Source organism: Zonotrichia leucophrys, unplaced genomic scaffold (assembly GCF_028769735.1).
Source record: "Zonotrichia leucophrys gambelii isolate GWCS_2022_RI unplaced genomic scaffold, RI_Zleu_2.0 Scaffold_418_44638, whole genome shotgun sequence".
In the NCBI taxonomy this organism is placed as follows: Eukaryota; Metazoa; Chordata; class Aves; order Passeriformes; family Passerellidae; genus Zonotrichia; species Zonotrichia leucophrys.
The window spans coordinates 33,479-38,740 of NW_026992623.1; the positions used below are offsets into that span (position 1 = coordinate 33,479).

The following is a 5,262-nucleotide window of genomic DNA, read 5'->3' on the forward strand; positions in this document are numbered from 1 at the left end:
GCTATAATAAACTAGAAATCCACATTCTCGCTTCTAGCACCTAAGTTTGGAAGCCCTGTCCAAGGTCTCCGATCAAATCCTGTGTTTAATTCTAAGCTTTGCTGACAAGACCAAAGGTCTGAGATTTCCCTGCATTTGGGTTTCCAACAACACTGATGCTGTTAGTTCCACAGTGCCCGGGATCCCTCTTGCAAGTCAATTCTGGCAGGAACAAGGCAGTGGCCAGGGGGCTGCTTGTGGCCTCTGCCAGCCCATTGCTCAGGGCTTGCCAGCGCCCCAGCCCCTCAGGCTCTGCCCCAGCCCGGCCAAGCTGCCCGGCAGCAGCGCCGCAGCCCCACAGCAGCTCCAGAGCAGCCCCATCCAGAGGCACCTGGGAGCCCTCAGCAAGGCAGCCAGCAGCACACGGGCAGGAGGATACAGAGGGTGGTTCCTTCCTGGCACAGGGCTTGTGGCCATCTCCAGCACCGCTCTCACAGGGATCCCTGCAGCCCCGGCCCCTGCCCACCCGCTCTGTCACCAGCACAAAGGCTTCAGCAGTACCACCACAGGCCAAGGGGCTTCTGGCCCTTTTCCCTTGCCCACTGCATGCCTGGGCAGCTTGCTGAGCCAGGGTACCCTTCTCCCCCTCTTCCCCTATCACCTGCGGACCCTGGGTAGCAAAAGAAAGCTCCTGGGAGTCTGTGTTATTATATATACACTCTATTATTCATATACTAAAAAAAAAAAAAAAAAGAAGAAAAGAACAATCTTAAAGAACTGGAAAATTCCATCTGGCTCCGGTGGTCCCAGCAGACAGAGCCTCTGGCATCAGCTCTCTGCAGAGCTGCAGCAGCGCAGCCAGCCGAGCCCCAACAGACGAGGCCGTGTCCTCCATGCCCTGCGGAGCTGATCTTGCAGCCTCTGGAAGAGGGAATATCGCTCACTCTGCAGTGCCCGGAGGACATACAGGGTTTCTAGTGCCACGTCCGACACGGCACTGCTGATGTCCTCTGTCAGCGGTTCAAGGGCTGCAAGAGAGAGGGACAGAGCCATGGTCAGATCCCGGATCTGCGGGGAGCCCAGGAGAGCCCCCTGCCAGGGCCATCCCAGCCGGCTCTAGCCATGGCCAGGAGGGAGCAGGGACCAAGGGCACCGGCCCGAAGCTGCTGGCCACGAATCCCCAAGGTGGCCCTGAAATCTCTGTGTGCTCTGCCCACGCCACCCCATGTCCGCGCAAGGAGCAGAGCCCTCTGCTACCGGGGCAGGGCTTGCAACTCCCCCGGCAGCCCCCGCTGTCAGCCCGCTGCCCTCACTCACCAGTGCAGATCAGCTGCAGCTCTTCCTTCTTCCCCCTCAGCTGCCGCCCGGCCATGCCTGTGAACACAGAGCCTGTCACGGCCCCAGCGGCACAGCTCCCTGCCAGCGGCGCTGCCGGCGCTGTGGCCACACGGGCTGCTGGCCCGGCAGGGCTCAGCCCGGCCCTTGCCGCACGCTGCCGGCCCAGGGCACGGCTGCCAGAGGGCGGCAGCAGCAACGCCCAGGCCAGGCGGGGCTCCACGGCGCCCCAGGGCCCGGCTGGCGTTGCCGGGGCAACAGGCGGGGCTGGGGCCGAGCTGCGGCGGGCTGGGCCGGGGAGGGGAAGGGCAGCCCGGGCTCGTGGCTCACCCACGAACCTGATGGCCGCTGCTCTCAGGGACTCCTGTGGCCTCTGCAGGTAGGGGAGGGCCCGGCGCAGGTGCTCGGCCGCTCGGCTCCTGTCCTCTGCCAGCTGCAGAGAGCGGAAGGAGGGAAGGGCTGGCACGGGCTCAGCCCCTGGGCCGGGCGCTGCCTGCGCCCAGCCCCAGCTTGCCCTGCCCGCACAGCCCTGAGGCGCGGCCAGCAGCCGCTGGCCAAAGGCTCCCGAGGGGAGGGGGCAGAGGGCCGGCTGCTGCCCGAGGAGCCGCGGTGCCGGCCCGCAGCCCTGCCAGGCCGGGGCTCCATGGGCACCCGGCTCGGGCCCACGGGAGCCTGGAGAAGAGCCAGCGCGGCCTCTGCGTGCAGCACCGGGCAGGGGCACAGCTGCCAGCCCTGCACACTGAGCACCGTGCTCAGGGGGCTTCTCTGGGCTGAGGCTGGGGCTCGCAGGCTGTCCTTACCAGACACTCGCTGAACTTCCACTGCCTCTTCACAGCAGCAACGGCAGCGCAGGGGGTGACGGCCCTGCCCAGCCGGGGCTCCCGGCCAGGAGCAGCAGCAGCGCCGGCCCCTTCCCGCCTACCCCTGACTCGGCTTCCAAGGGCTTTTTCCAGCTTAATGCGGGAGCAGAGCAGCCAGCACCCACACACAGCCCTGACTGCTCAGGGCCCGCCTGTGCTGCCCTGAGGCAGCCCTCAGAGGAAGAAAGGATCGGGTTCCAGCGCTGTTTTCAGCGCTCTTTTACTCACCCTGAGCTGACAGCAGGAGGCTGCTGCTGCCTCTGCCTTGGCAATTGGAGATCACGGCTGCTCTTGGCCCTCTTGTGCTTGCCACCTGAATTTTATCAGTACAACTGCACTTCCCTCTTTCAGTCACTGCTGCCCACTGTGCTTTTGTGATGGTCAACTCAGTGTTTTTGTCAGAGGCATCATGATTAGCAGAGACTGAAATGCTCACAAGTCCTTGATTACTAAGTCGAGGGGAATGAAAGCCTCACAGATCACATTTGCAGCACTCAAACACCACTCTGCTGCTGGTGCTGTTGAAATAGAATCAACCTACAGAGACCATCACAGAAATTGCCTCTGGAGTGGCAAATCAAATGAAAAAATCCACCAGGAGAACGAAAAAACAGAACTTGACTGCCTTCACTGCTTCCTCGGAGCAGCAGAAAATGGAGATGCCCAGAGGTATTTTGCACTGCTGCTGATCCCACTTGGAGCCCAGCCCTCTGCAGAGTCCCAGCGGGAACCCGAGCCCAGCCCAGGGAGCTCCCAGAGTGTCCTGGAGATTCTCTCTGCATTCGGTCAGGCTTGCATTCCCCAGCAAGTCCCCAACAAAACCTCCTGTTCTCTTGGGTTAGAACAGGCACAATGAAAAACTCAGCAATGGCACAACTGCCCAGCCCACAAGGAAAAGAAAGGACAAGTTGTCAAGGAATGCAAACATTTGTCTTGCTTTGCTGCAGAAGTCGTGCTGCACTCACAGTGTGGAAAGCCAAGAGAAGCTGCAGTTGGGGGCACATCTTGTGACAGAAGCTGCACGTCGTTCTCCAGGAAAGGTTCTTGAAAAGGGCAGACAGGACTGTGGAGAAGATTCCTGGGGAAGTGAAACAGCTTTCCAGAGGTGAAATGAAAATGGAAAGGAACAATCTGAGATGTTTTCCTCTATTTATTTCTATGCTCCCTCTTTCCATGTTGCACTGCTTCTCCATGCCATGAATTCCAAATGCATCTCACCTCTAAGACTGGTGACTTAGCGAGTTTTAGACCCTGTAAAATACCATGAGCTACACCCAGTTTGCCTTGCCCTGGTTTTGCTGGAAAGCAATGCTGGAGCCCTCAGTGCAGTGCTTGGGTCGGGCACGAATCCTGCAGGCAGGGAATGTGCCCTGCCAGTGTCTGAGCCTCAGCAGGGACAATGCACAGCAGCGAGCGAGGGATTTGCTGTGCCCTGTGCAGGAGTCAGGACTCTGGATCTGGGCTCAACACGGCGAAGTTCCCGTGTTTGGACAGACTCAGGGGCTGCCCCGAGGGCAGCGAAATGGAGAGTTCCTGGCTGGGAGAGGCCCCAGCAGAGGAGGGGATCTTGTCCCGTCTCGAGGCCCTTTAAGGGTCTTCAGGTCCCTTTGAAGTGGAGGTTTTCTCTTTTGAGGGTTTTTTGGGGGGATCCCACCACTCCAAGTGTGTTTTTTCCTTCCCATTTTAGGGTGTTTGTGGGGCCGCAGCCACACAAGCCCCTTTCAAGGGGGGATCATGACAGCTTTAATTGGCATTTTTATGGGGCCCCCACTCCAAGCCCCTGTAGGGGATGTTTTGCCTGCCAGGGTGATTTTTGGGGTTCTCTCTACCGTTGCCGCTTTAAGGGCCCCCACTATGGTCGAGTCCCATTATAAGTCCCCTTAAAAGGGCAACGCCATTCCCGTTTATATCAGACACTAGAGCCCAGGAGGGGGAGTTGGAGATCCTGGGAATACTGGGGGTCCCAGGGGGGTTTGGGAGTCTTGGGAGGCTTTGGAGGTACCTGGGTGATGGTGATGGTGACTCTGTGCTGGGTATAAACTGTTGTCAGTGGTTCCTGGCGGGGGTTTTGTTTATACCAGGGATTTTGGGGGGTCATGGTGGATTTTTGGGGGTTCCCAAGGGGGGTTTTCTGGGCTGCCAACACAGGGGATTAGGCGATGCCAGGGGGAACCCAAGGCTGTTTTGGGATACCTGCCAGTGACAGAGATGGGGATCCCGTGCCAGGTATGAACCTTCTCAGGGGATCTGGAGGGGTGTTGGGACATCCTGTGTGAATTTTGATGTCCTGGGAGGATTTGGGGTGGTCAGTAGGGGGTTTTGCGGTCTTGGAGAGCTTTTGGAGAGCCCAGGGATGGTTTTGGGGTCCCAGGGAGGTTGGTTTGTTCCAGAGGGTTTGGGGTTCCTTGGAGGTTTTAGGGGTACCTTGGCAATGCCGGTGACAGAGCTGGGACCCCGTACTGGGAATGAGCCCCCTCACTGAGCACAGGCAGTGTCAGCGTGTTCAGGGGGATCCTGGGGGCGCGGGGGGTCACCCCAACCCGCAGGGGACTGCAAATGCCGAGGGACCCCCGAACTCCCCTCAGCGCTGGATCTGCTGCAGGCAGGGGGACCCCAGCACTCAGCCCCCAGCCCCACCATCACAGGGGCCTGTGAAGAAATCTGGGGGGGCACGGACAGATCAGGGGGGACCCCCAAAGTCCTGGGAATGGGGGAACACAGGGGAACTCCCAGGAATCCCCATGTGCGGCTTATGGGGGACCCAGGAGGAGTTTGGGGGGGCTGAGTGGGACATGGGGGACCCCCAGGAGTCTTGGGAGGGGGGAAGAACAGGGTGACCCCCAGGATGGGTTTGGGGGGAATCGGATTGGAGCCTCCAGACGCCGAATCCGATGCGGAGAACAACGCCGATGGCAGCGCGGACAGACACAGGGAGCACCAGGGTGAGATTTCCGCTGGATTCCGGCTCTGGGAAGCACGGCATGGTGAGGCGGGGAGGGGAACCCCCATCCCGCTGCTCCACATTCCCAAAGGGAGGAATAGCGGTCCAGGGGGTCTCTGGCCCAAGGAAAAGGGGGCTCTGGGGGCT

The 5,262-nt window shown here is 60.1% G+C and overlaps 1 long non-coding RNA gene across 2 annotated transcripts; it reads right to left on the reverse strand.

Moving 5' to 3' along the window:
- Positions 1 to 749: 749 nt before the first annotated feature.
- LOC135441680 (uncharacterized) lies at positions 750 to 2,540 on the reverse strand. 2 transcript variants are annotated; one of them, XR_010438523.1, is made up of 4 exons: positions 2,115 to 2,325; positions 1,653 to 1,747; positions 1,297 to 1,353; positions 750 to 1,007 (listed from the first exon to the last, which is right to left on the reverse strand). It is a non-coding gene; the product is annotated as an uncharacterized LOC135441680 (long non-coding RNA). The 2 variants fall into 2 exon arrangements; XR_010438522.1 differs by lacking the exons at positions 1,653 to 1,747; positions 2,115 to 2,325 and adding an exon at positions 2,403 to 2,540.
- Positions 2,541 to 5,262: the final 2,722 nt, after the last annotated feature.